The following is a 13,641-nucleotide window of genomic DNA, read 5'->3' as shown; positions in this document are numbered from 1 at the left end:
ATCAGTTATACATATACATATGTTCCCATATCTCTTCCCTCTTGTGTCTCCCTCCCTCCCACCCTCCCTATCCCACCCCTCCAGGCTGGCACAAAGCACCAAGCCAATATCCCTGTGCCATGCGGCTGCTTCCCACTAGCTATCTACCTTACTACGTTTGTTAGTGTGTATATGTCCATGACTCTCTCTCGCCCTGTATACCACAACTTCTTTATCCATTCGTCTGTCAATGGACACTTAGGTTGCTTCCATGACCTGGCTATTGTAAATAGTGCTGCAGTGAACATTGGGGTGCATGTGTCTGGGTATATGCCCAGTAGTGGGATTGCTGGATCATATGGTAATTCTATTTTTAGTTTTTTAAGGAACCTCCGTACTGTTCTCCATAGTGGCTGTATCAATTTACATTCCCACCAACAGGAGGGTTCGCTTTTCTCCGCACCCTCTCCAGCATTTGTTGTTTGTAGATTTTCTGATGATGCCCATTCTAACTGTTGTGAGATGATACCTCATTGTAGTTGTGATTTGCATTTCTCTAATAATTAGTGATGTTGAGCAGCTTTTCATGTGCTTCTTGACCATCTGTATGTCTTCTTTGAGAAATGTCTATTTAGGTCGTCTGCCCATTTTTGGATTGGGTTGTTTGTTTCTTTAATATTGAGCTGCATGAACTGTTTATATATTTTGGAGATTAATCCTTTGTCCGTTGATTCATTTGCAAATATTTTCTCCCAATCTGAGGGTTGTCTTTTTGTCTTGTTTATGGTTTCCTTTGCTGTGCAAAAGCTTTGCAGTTTCATTAGGTCCCATTTGTTTATTTTTGTTTTTATTTCCATTACTCTAGGAGGTGGATTAAAAAAGAACTTGCTGTGATTTATGTCGAAGAGTGTTGTTCCTATGTTTTTCTCTAAGAGTTTTATAGTGTCTGGTCTTACATTTAGGTCTTTAATCCATTTTGAGTTTATTTTTGTGTATGGTGTTAGGGAGTGTTCTAATTTCATTCCTTTACATGTAGCTGTCCAGTTTGCCCAGCACCACTTATTGAAGAGACTGTCTTTTCTCCATTGTATATCCTTGCCTCCTTTGTCATAGATTAGTTGACCACAGGTGCATGGGTTTACCTCTGGGCTTTCTATCTTGTTCCATTGATCTATATTTCTGTTTTTGTGCCAATACCATATTGTCTTCATTACTGTAGCTTTGTAGTATAGTCTGAAGTCAGAGAACCTGATTCCTCCAGCTCCGTTTTTCATTCTCAAGATGGCTTTGGCTATTCGGGGTCTTTTGTGTCTCCATACAAATTTTAAGGTGATTTGTTCTAGTTCAGTAAAAGATGCCGTTGGTAATTTGATAGGGATTTCATTGGATCTGTAGATGGCTTTGGGTAGTATAGTCATGTTCACAGTATTGATTCTTCCAATCCAAAACATGGTATATCTCTCCATCTGTTGGTGTCATGTTTAATTTCTTTCATCAGTGTCTTATAGTTTTCTGCATACAGGTCTTTTGTCTCCCTAGGTAGGTTTGTTCCTAGGTATTTTATTCTTTTTGTTGCAGTGGTAAATGGGAGTGTTTCCTTAATTTCTCTTTCAGATTTTTCATCATTAGTGTATAGGAATGCAAGAGATTTCTGTGCATTAATTTTGTATCTTACAACTTTACCACATTCATGGATTAGCTCTAGTAGTTTTCTGGTGGCATTTTTAGGATTCTCTATGTATAGTATCAGAGATGACATCTTTTTAACGTACATCCCCATATGGATTTGGGTCTAGTTGTGAAGTTTCTCTTGTACTCTACTTATTTATCTATTAGAAACAAAGCCACATCACTTTTATGTATTTATTTCTTTTTGGCTACACCGTGCTGCTTGCGGGATCTTGTTTGCCTGACCAGTGATGGAAACCCTGCCCCCTGCAGTGGAACCTTGGAGTCCTAACCATTGGACCATCAGGGAAGTCCCAAAACATACTTATCTCTTTTTTTTTTTAACCACTTTTAACAATAGAGACACTGTATTAATTTTTAAATGTCTGATAAGGTTATTCCTCTCTCAAAGCTGATTTTTTTCAGTGTATTTCTAGTTATTTTTACCCATTTTTCCATATACATGTTAATATCATCTTCCCAAGGTCCATAAATGTAGTTTGTAGATAGATAGATAGATAGACAGATAGATAGATACATATTTTTTTAGGTCGCGCCATGCAACATGTGGGATCTTTGTTCTGCAACCAGCGATCGAACCCATGCACCCTGCATTGGGAGCATGGAGTCTTAACCACGGGACCACCAGGGAAGTCTCTGTAGTTTGTATATATTTTTATAGGTTTGCATTGCATGTATGTATGACTGTAGGCAGAATCGACATCTGGAGATGGTTCCTGTTCCTCTTGCATCCAGTATCTCACTTTTAAAGAACTGGGCCCTTGGCCTTTGGTGAGCATTCTATTCAGGTGTGTTAGGTGCTGGTTTCTTTCTGTACCCCACAGTGAATCTTGGTTAGAAATCACCAGTAATGTTGCAGAAAGAGTAATCCCTCCATGATTGTAAGAACAGTCATGATTACCAGCTTACACAACCTGAACATCACTGTCTAAAATACTCTTTATACAAATATCGTATGATATCACTTATACATGGAATCTAAAATATCATGCAAGTGAAATTATCCACGAGACAGAAACAGACTCAGGACGTAGAACAGACTTGTGGTTGCCAAGGGGGAGGGGGGGAAATGGGGGAGGGAAGGATTGGGAGTTTGTGATTAGCAGATGTAAGCTATTATATATAGAAAGGATAAACAACAAGGTCTTACTGTAGAGCACGGGGAACTCCATTCAGCATCCTGTGATAAACCATCTTGGAAAAGAATATGAAAAAGAATGTATATATATGGATAACTGAATCACTTTGCTGTGCACCAGAAACTAACACAACATTGTAAATCAAGTATATTTCAGTAACATAAATCTTTAAAACTAATACTTTAAAAAATAGTCTTTATACTGGTCAACTCAGAGAAATGTAAGAGATGTCAAGTTTATTCTTTTATCCATATATCATATTCCACATATTTTCCCTCTGCTATTATCCTTCTTATTTTCTTTTGCCAGAAAAAGTTAATAGTTTTAGAATTCATTCCAGAGAAGCCTTTACTTAATCATCCACGTTAGCTGGACTAATTAGACCTTTTCCCGCTAGAAGCTCCCAGACCCCTTAGCAGGATTACCTTCAAGAGTTACTTGTGATGTGGCATTAGCATTCCACAGCTGTTGTGTAATTCTGCTGAACTCCCGAGACTTTGTAGCTACCATCCCTTTTATCTGACTTCCACTTTCCTTCAATAAAGAAACAGAAGTAGTATTTTCTTTGAGATGTCTAAACCTATCCAAATTGATAACATCGGAATGACACAGTTGTGAGATTAATAAAAACCCAGGGCTGTGTTATCCAAAGGCTGCCAGACATATTTATCTTCAGAGACCGTTATTCTACACAAAACTCCAGCAGTGACTCTCATAACTTCCAAGCATATGGGCTGGGTTCATTAATATGCTAAATTCTTAACATCATTCATAGATGCTCTTCTGATCAGAAGGTAAGAGGCATTATTAAATAGCACAGAAAGAGCCTTTCTTTTCCAAGGAGTCATTAAGCCAGCAGGTCTTTCTCTAATTTTTCTGTAGCATCCATTTTGTATATTAATGAAAACCATTATTTTAAAATATTTAACAGGTCACGAAGAGAATGATCAAAGAACTGAGATAATTTAGCCTGAAGAAAGAAAGCCTGAGGACTGATTGAACTTTTAAAAGATCATGCAGAGAACAGCCACTTCCAAATTCTTTAAAGATGCTGAAATTGGAAACCAGGTAAGATTTATGGTGAAAGTTGTACATTTTAGAAATATTTTAATAGAGTGTGCTGTGTTTCTTTTTTAAGGTGTGCTTGCGTGGTGGTCATTGTATCTTCCCGTTAGATGGCTCTAAAGCCTTCATCTCTTCAGTATTTTGTTCATTTGCACAGTCAGTCCAAAAACACTTTAAGCAGTGCCTTTTGTCACACTGCCAGTTTTAGCAAATAACAGTGCCATAAGGATCCCAGTTAAATTTGCTTTTCAGATACACAGTGCATTTTTCTTTTAACAGTAAGTATCAAGTTTTTATTTCATAAAAAGATACAGATTCAGGTTATTTGCAATTTGGGTTTCCCACAAACCGTGACGTGTTTTGATGTAAATTTTTTTGTTGTTTTTGTACTGTGTGAGAAAAATCATAGAAAAAAGAGCAAAAGTGTGTTTCTTTCCCAAATTAGAACATTTAAAAGTTTCTTATGTCAAGTATAGAAGAGCATACTTTTTTTTTTTTCAGTAAATACAGTGGATAAACATTTTAACTTCACATCATAAAGTATGAAGGAAGAGAACCAGAGGGATAGAAAAAGAATTGGGGAGGTGGATTCAAATTTAAGAAATGTTGCTTGTATCGAGAGAGCATATGTTTAATATGAGTGTCCACACAGACGTAGAGAACAGACATGTGGTTGCCAAGGGGGAGGGGCTTGGGGGAGGGAGGGATTGAGAGTTTGGGGTTAGCAGATGCAAACTATTAATATTATATGTAGAATGGATAAACAACAAGGTCCTACTGTAGAGCACAGGGAACTATGTCCACTCTCCTGGGATAAACCCTAATGGAAAAGAATATTAAGAAAAGAAAGTCTTTATGTGTAAAACAGAGTCATTTTGCTGTACAGCGGAGATTGGCACAATATTGTAAATCAACTGTACTTCAATAAAAAATAACAATAATAAAAGAAAGAGTGTCCATGCAATATGGGGGAATTTTTTTTTCCCCTAAAAAAAACACATTATCTAAGATTCAAATGTAACTGGGCATCCTGTGTTGTATCTGGCAACTCTTGATTTATGTCTGCAGAATGCCATATCGCTGAACCATAATCCCCTGTTCGGTAATGTTCTGGTCTGCAAGAGTGGGTGCAGACACATTCTCATCAACGCAACCATGTTTTCAAGCAAATGATATGCAAAACCTGAGTATATTGAATAGACCGACATCCAGCACTGGTTTGCCGTATTGGACAGAGAAGTGTTTATCATGGTGCTGGACTCACCACCATTGAAGCTGCCTTCTCTCTCCTCCCAATATGGAAGGGTCTGAAGCCCCTCCTTACCAACCCTTGGGAACTTGTGTTTCTGTGTCTAGTGGTAGCAGGCATTGCCATTTTAAAAGACACTCATAAAAAAAAAGAAAGACTCATTGGGGATGGTTGGGCTAACTCAAAATACATTAAGAAAAGTTAACTCAATGCAGAACCCCCAGACGCTATTCTTCTGTAGGGTATGATTGTGAAGGTTGCCAGAAATATGGAGATAGAAAAGAAACAATATATATTTTCTGTGTGCATTAAATACCTTCTTGGATAAGGGAGCGTGAGATCTGCAGGGGAAAGAAATTCGATGCAACATTTATGAAGGGCCTGCAGCTGAATTATGCGAGAGGCTGTCACGGATAAAATGATGAATAAAAGTAGTCGCTGTTCCCTAGAATTCATTATCAGGTAGGGAGAACGACACGAGCATAAACAGCTCTATTATAAGGCATATTGAGATAAATGGTGTTCATTTTGCAGGCTTCAAAGACAACAGGTAGAACACATCTTGCGTAACTGCCGCTTGCAATTAAAAAGAAAAAAACCCAAATCATCTTCATTAGACATGAATAATCCTCTCAACATGGGTGATAAGGGAGCATTTCCTAATTCTTTCTATGTATAGAGTCCTTCAGACAGAGTAGGATAGTGAAGGAAACAAGGAAAGCGTGACTTCTCTCCTGGGAAGGAGGAAAAGAAACGATACAGTTCATGAAATAACAGCGTTTCAGCTTTGCTTTGAAGACACCGAGAATGTTGATGACCGAAGATGAGGAAAGATGTTCCAAGAAGGGGGAACATCATTGGCAATTATTTGCTGTTCATTGAGTTTGAAAATTAGGTAATCAGGAAGCTTAGCAGATGTGGTTTCTATGCCTTTACCACGTGAAATACAGATTATGTCGGGAGTAAACAGCCACAAAGGGGAGCGAAATTGACCAGTACAAGGTGAAGCCAGTGGCTGAGAGACAATGATGATGACTATTATTGTTATTATCATATTTGGGGGGCAAATATCAAGGACCTCCACTCTTACCACAATAAAGGCAGAATGTTCTGCCTCATTTTTAATATATCTGATTTATGGTGCATATTTAATCTGAGATCCCAGGGATATGATGACAGGTGCCTACAGTATCTGAACAATATCTTTCTTTTTTTAAATTGGAGTGTTGTTGCTTTACAGTGTTGTGTTAGTTTCTGCTGTACCAAGAAGTGAATGAGCTATACGTATACATGTATCCCCTCTAATCTTTGAAACTAGGTGTCCTACAGGCTATGTTCACCTGGTATGGAGAGCCGACCATAAATTGTTATCAAGCTTCAGAAACATTCACACCCCTCTTTCATTTGAACATGCCCGCCTGGGAAAAAAGTGGTTTTTAACTGATTTTTGAAATTATTTTTCGTATTTAATGGAAGATGGATGTTAACCTTTCCACTCGTGTTTAGACAGGTGGAATGTGAGGGTTGGAATGTTGCCAACCAAAGGTCATACAGTTATTGGTATATATTGGAATATTAGTATATGCTTTTTGATTTCAGACACGCGCATACACATTATAGACAGGGACAGATAACTTATATCTGTGTGTATGTCTGTATATATAGATAGAGAAACACGCATGCATATACTATATGTCTTTGAGAAGTAAACATATGTACATACATATACTCATAGATGTATATTTGTGTCTATATATACTTGCTGTATATTTGAATAAATGGAAGAATTATATAAAATACCTATTTTTTGTGGAAGTAAGAATAATACAGGGGGTGCTTCCCTAGTGGCGCAGCGGTTGAGAGTCCGCCTGCCGATGCAGGGGACACGGGTTCGTGCCCCGGTCCGGGAAGATCCCACATGCCGCGGAGCGGCTGGGCCCGAGAGCCATGGCCACTGAGCCTGCGCGTCCGGAGCCTGTGCCCCGCAACGGAAGAGGCCACAACAGCGAGAGGCCCGCGTACCGCAAAAAAAAAAAAAAAAAAAAAAAGAACAATACAGGGAATTTATCTGCTTTCCCCGTAGAAAAACAAGGAAATAACTAGCTGCAAAAGGGCATCTCTAGCGGCAAGGAACTCTGCTCGGTATTCTATAATAACCTAAATGGGAAAAGAATTTGAAAAAGAATAGATACATGTCTACATATAACTGAATCACAGTGCTGTGCACCTGAAACTAACACAACACTGTTAACTCTGTTCCAATATAAAATTTTTAAAAAATTGTTTAAAAAAGCATCTCATGTCCTTGTAAAGATATGCAAGTAAATTCTTTAATTTTTTAAAAAATATTTTGCCTAAGACAGTGTTCAACGTTAGCCAAACAAAAGGAAGACAAAGCTGCATAGCCTGCAAAGACTGGGGAGGATAACTGAGACGAATTCATGTATTTTTAGTGAAACTACACCATGCCCCGTTCCCCTAAATGCTAGTCATAATGCGTGTCACATTTTACAAGCCCGAAAACCTCACTTACGTTTTGGAGACACAATTACTTTTGGACAAAGAGCGTTGCTGAATACAGAATGTTCTTTTCTTTCTGCCGAGCAGAATATAAAGTGATCGCACGCTCTCCAGCCCTGCTGCGTCCGATGTAGTCCATTAACAAAGGACCCCTTTGCGATGCATTATATCCTCCTGCTTCTTAAGCGTTCCTGCCGGAAAGATTTGGGCTGAGATAGCCAGGCTCTAGTTTGCACCTGACAACTTCACATTTCACATGGGTTTTTATGGAATTTGAGGGAATTAATCAATCCTTAAAAACTCAGCCGAAAGCATTCCATCAGAAAAATTGCTAATATCACTCCCCCTTCCCGTTCACGCATCTTACTTTAAAGCACTTTTAAAGAGCATTAGTTGAAACATAAGGGAAAGACATAATGGGAAATGTCATGAGATAGCCCTAGAAAATACCTCCAGACCAAGATGCACATTATGAATGACAGGATAGTAAACATAAACTACCAAGGATGAAAACAGCAAAAATTTTAGAATCAGTCGTCACTGCTAAAATTCACTGAATGTGGAATATATGACAGAGAGATTGACGAACAGCTTAAGGTGACTTTTACATGGGTTTCCTGATTAGTAGGCAAAACAGTATTTATCAAAGTATAATTTTGAAAGTCGATTAAATGGAGTATGTTCCTAACAGTTAGGCAGTGAATTTCTGCTGGGACTGTGTGTTATTGCTTTCATGAGTATGTACCGTAACTGTGGAATTACTCCAGACTCAAGGTCTTGAAATCACGCCAGGGAGCATTAAAGAACCATAGAGTTAAAAATCTTTAGGCCAAAGATTTATTCAAACATTCTGAATATTGATTTTCTTGGTCACTTTCAATGGCTCTTTTTTTTTTTTTTTTTTTTTGCGGTACGAGGGCCTCTCACTGTTGTGGCCTCTCCCGTGGCGGAGCACAGGCTCCGGACGTGTGCAGGCTCAGCGGCCATGGCTCACGGGCCCAGCCACTCCGCGGCATGTGGGATCTTCCCGGACCGGGGCACGAACCCGTGTCCCCTGCATCGGGAGGCGGACTCTCGACCACTGCGCCACCAGGGAAGCCCAGTGGCACTTTTTTTAAACATGATAAATGCATGTATTATATGTGTGTATTAAATATATTATAAATACATAGATATGTGCGTACATCCATACAGTGTTATATGAACTCAGTAGTCTGAATTCAACAGTTATACACACACAGGCACACACAGGGTGAGATATATATCAATATATAGGAAATACTTATCTAATCAGATGCCCTCCATCGTTCTGCAGATCTAAATAATTAAATCTTGACTACTACAGATTTGATACGGCAAATCTGAAACACTCTCCTGCATTTTCCAGTATCTTTTCAAGTTCTGTCCTTGGTGTTCTTGATAAAACTTTGCCCATAGTGTTAATTATCATAGAAACCCCTGAAGCTGTGTCGGTCTCAGGCCAGGTTCTAGGGCCTTGTGTTTGTTTCTGTTTTTGTTTGTTTTGCTTTGAGGCATTCTCAACCCTCCTTTGAGGCGTCTGTGAGGTAGACCAGATACTTCCCTGAGCTCTAGGCATCAATCCTACTGTGTCGTTCTGAGGCTCTACAGCTGGCAGAGGAATGGTCCCACGTGGCCAGTCCAGTATTTCTTTCAAGGGATGGCTTGACATTGGGTTCCTCTGTTTGAGAAAAACGGTGAAGCTAGAAAATTGTTCATCCTTTAAATCTTTGTACATAAAGTATGTTCAGCGTATTCCATGGTCAATGAAGAGCCCTCACCAATATGTTCTTTTTTTTTTTTTTTAACATCTTTATTGGGGTATAATTGCTTTACAATGGTGTGTTAGTTTCTGCTTTATAACAAAGTGAATCAGTCATACATAAACATATGTTCCCATATGTCTTCCCTCTTGCGAACCAATAGGTTCTTGAAATGGTTGCAGATAACAGGCTATGAAAGTTAAGGGAATTTGGGGTGGCTTATTTATTATTTTTTTAATTTAATTTTTTTTTGTCGAGGTACAGTTGATTTCCAATGCTGTGTCAGTCTCTGCTGTACAGCAAAGTGACTCAGTTACACGCCTATAGACATTCTTTTTTTATATATTCTTTTCCACGATGGTTTATTACAGGATACTGAATGTAGTTCCCTGTGCTCTACCATAGGACCTTGTTGTGTATCCATCCTATATATAATAGTTTGCATCTGCTCACCCCAGCCTCCCACTCCTTCCCTCCCCCATCCCCCTTGGCAACCACAGTTTTGTTCTGTCTGTGAGTCTGTTTGTGTTTTGCAGGTCAGTTCATTTGTGTCATATTTTAGATTCCACATGTAAGTGGGGTCATATGGTATTTGTCTCTCTTGGGGGGTTTACTTTTATTTGAACTGATACTTGGATGCTGTGTTGATAGTCGCTTAAATTATTCATCGCAGTACAGTATTTAGAGGAGACAGTGATTGGCAATCCACATGACAGCTACAAGAAACCACTTTAATAGGCTCAAGGAATACCGGGGTTGAGCAATGTGGTGCTTGTTTCTTACTGTGCCATTGAAACAGTGAACTGTTTTATTTATAACAGAAATAAATAATATATAAATATTAATAAATAAATAGATTTATTAATAAACACAATAAATTTATTAATAAATTAATAAATAAATTTAAATTATTATTTAAAATAAATTATTAATTATTAATAAATTTATTATTAATACTAAAATAAATTTATTAATAAATAAATATAATAACAGAAACTGTGCCATTGAAAGAAAGCACGTCATTTGGGGTCTGCTGACTGAGAAAGAGAGTTGGCTACAGGGTTGGCATAGGCAGTTGGTAAAATAACCTCCTCACTTACTTCCCTGGGGATGTGAATGTGAGGTTGTGACTTAACCAGAGAAGGAACGGAAAAAATCCAGAGATGTTTCCAGTGACTAATGAGATTTTTTTTTTTTAAATATTGCAGTGGAAAACTGTTTCGGCCCATTCTTTGTGGCCATTCCTTTTTTTTTTTTTTTTAGTATTTATTTATTTATTTGTATTTTTTAAATTTTCGGCTGCGTCTTAATTGCGGCACACGGGATCTTCGTTGTGGTGCGCGGGCTTTTCTCTAGTTGTGGCGTGTGGGTTTTCTCTCTCTAGTTGCGGCCCTCGGGGTCCAGAGCGCATAGGCTCTGTAGTTTGTGGCACGCGGTCTTCTCTCTAGTTGACGTGCGCGGGCTTAGTTGCCCCGCGGCATGTGGGATCTGAGTTCCCCGACCAGGGATCAAACCACGCGTCCCCTGCATTGGAAGGTGGATTCTTTACCACTGGACCACCAGGGAAGTCCTGACTCATGAGATTTCGATCATTCTCAAGTGGCAGGGATGCTTGTGGGTTTGGCTGTTGCTGTTTGGGGTTCATCTGTGGAAAAAGTACGTAAGGAAGTGAGAAGCCCAAGGAAGGTTCCAAGGAAGATGCTGCCAACTGGTTTATTCGTCAGTGAACCCAAGCCCTTCCTAGATGACTTTCTTCTTCTATAGAGTCAGGACATCCTGAATCCCCCGAGGATAAGTTTCTCCATGTGTCCCTTATGCCAACCAGCAGAAGCACATACATGGGATATGGAAGGTGAACTTGAGCAAAGAAGAGATGCAAGAGGGTTAAGGGACCTTTAGACCTTGGGTTGAGGTGTTTGTTCCTTCTTGAGAGCTGAGGCAACAGTCCTTCCTTGTATTCAGAAGTACGTTAATGAGAGTGACCCTAAGGGATGGGTATGCACTTCCTCTGGCTTAATCCTTTTGATACAAACTTATTACTTGGTTCCTCTACCTTCTTAGATATTCTGAAAGATACTTATTACCATGGGAGAATCATTTTCTTTTTAAGTTAATCACGGGATAAAGCAGAACATGGGTCTATCCATTTCCAGCAGCTTCTCCAATACGTTGTATTGGAGCGTAACTCTGATGTTATTGGATCTGTAAAGATGTATCAACAGATCTGTTGCAGGAAGGGGGATCCCTTCCAGGGCCCGAGAGCAGGCTCTTGTCTAACACTAGGAAATGAATCGTCGGAGGAGAGGCACACGTGCTGGCAAAGCAAGAGACTCTATTGGAACGGGGCTCCTGGGTGGAGAGCCGGAGGGTGAGGGGACCCAGGAGAACTGCTCTGCCACGTGGCTCGCGGTCTCGGGTTTTATGGTGATGGGGTTAGTTTCCGGGTTGCCTCTGGCCAATCGTTGTGACTCAGGGTCCTTCCTGATGGTGCGCGTGTCGGTCAGCCAAGGTGGATTCCCCGAGAAGGATTCCGGGGGGTTGGTAGGACCTGTGGACTCCTCTCTCCTTTTGCCCTTTCCCGAATTCTTCCGGTTGGTGGTAGCTTGTCAATTCCGTGTTCCTTACCAGGACCTCCTGTTCTAAGAGAACTCATGCCAGTCGTTGCTATGGTGCCTGGCCAGGGTGGGCAGTTTTCGCTCAGTGCTGGAAACAGGGGGACCATGGTGAATAAAACTACAAGGAAAGTGCACAGGGAGAAAACTGCTTGAAGCCGAAGTGTTTCTGCTGAGACTCGCTGCTTAGTATGAAAGCCTGCATTGAAAAGCAAAGCATCAAAAGTGTGCAAATACGCCGCAGTCCAAGGCAGTATTGAAAGATAAAAGGTTAGCCTCAGACACCCAGCCTGTGTGCAGTAGAAAAGATAAACAAAACAAGCTTCCACACAAAAAGCAAAGTGCCCTGCGGCTTTTGGTAAGGAAGAGAGATAAGCCCTTCTTCCCTCCTATATAGATAGCAAATGCCAGGAGCTTGTTTATAAGGACGGGAACAGGCAAGTCAAATAAACAATCCCTGGAACTTATTTACAAAACAAAGAGACAGACTTAGAGAACCAACTTCTGGTTACCTGGGGTTGGAGGGGGGGAGGGGACAGGGATAGATTGGAAGTTTGGGAGTGACTTGTACACACTGCTCTATTAAACATGGAGAACCCACAAGGACCTCCTGTAGAGCACAGGGAACTCTGCTCACTATTCTGTAATAACCTAAACGGGAAAGCATTTGAAAAAGAATAGATACATGTCTGTGTGTAGTCACATGTATCCCTTTGCTGTACACCTGAAACTAACACAACAGGGTTCATCAGCGATACTCCAATTTGAAATAAAAAAATCCCTTTTAGAAAAATATGCAGAATGGAAATGGGAGGAGGAGAGATAGTGGGAGAAGGAAAAAGAGAGCTACAGCCCCTGATGGACTCACCCCTTCACAGAGAAGGGAAGCCTTTTCTAAAGGAGCTAGTCCACTAGAACGTACTTAGAGAGATGTGAACACGTTGTAAGGGTCCGGCTCAGTGACTCCTGCTGAAATCCAGGGCTAATCTCTCCAGGAAGAGCCACCCACCGGGCATGCTTGGGGGCTTGTGGTGAACTGGAGGACGTGGCCCCCCACCCCCACCCCAGGAGAGGACCCACTGATGAGACGGGATTTCCTCAGTCTATAGCCAGGCGCTAGGCCTGCTGCGGTTCCCTGGGGGCCCAAGCCCCAGTGTGTGCGGTAGAATCCTAGCACCGAGCTGAGCCTGCGGTTCAGGAAGCTGGTGCCCGTTGAATACCTACAGCCCAGGCAGTGCGTCTGTGACATAACGTTCATAGTTTATGGCCAGACAAGAAACATTGAAACATGAAACCAATTCTTCTGCCCTTTGGTCTCCTCCCGCGTCTACTCCACATTGTATGTCTGCGTTAGGCATGGACCCAGTCTGCCCTGTCAGCAGGAACATCTGCTGAACCATAAAGAACAACATTCTCCCAGCAGCAGCCAGACGACTCCTGAAAAGATGAGGCTCCTTCCTGATCTCGTAAGGGGCCACGATGATGCGCAGATCTGGACGGTGAAAACTGTCAGTAATATGTCATTGAACGTACATCCCTGTTTCTCAAAACACTTGTATAACTCTGGACTTCTAATGGGCAGAACCGTTCTCAGAGCTTTCTGAGAT

The 13,641-nt window shown here is 40.7% G+C and overlaps 1 long non-coding RNA gene across 1 annotated transcript in view; it reads left to right on the top strand.

The window, feature by feature from the left end:
- The first annotated feature begins 3,744 nt into the window (after positions 1-3,744).
- The window catches only part of LOC141277695 (uncharacterized), a 57,387-nt gene continuing 47,490 nt past the window's right edge, over positions 3,745-13,641 (top strand). Inside the window, exon 1 of the long non-coding RNA XR_012329436.1 lies at positions 3,745-3,875. This is a non-coding gene — a long non-coding RNA (uncharacterized lncRNA). The remainder of the gene's footprint in view (positions 3,876-13,641) is intronic.

This window comes from Tursiops truncatus, chromosome Y (genome assembly GCF_011762595.2).
Source record: "Tursiops truncatus isolate mTurTru1 chromosome Y, mTurTru1.mat.Y, whole genome shotgun sequence".
Classification (NCBI taxonomy): domain Eukaryota; kingdom Metazoa; phylum Chordata; class Mammalia; order Artiodactyla; family Delphinidae; genus Tursiops; species Tursiops truncatus.
This window is presented reverse-complemented; position numbering and strand designations above follow the sequence as displayed.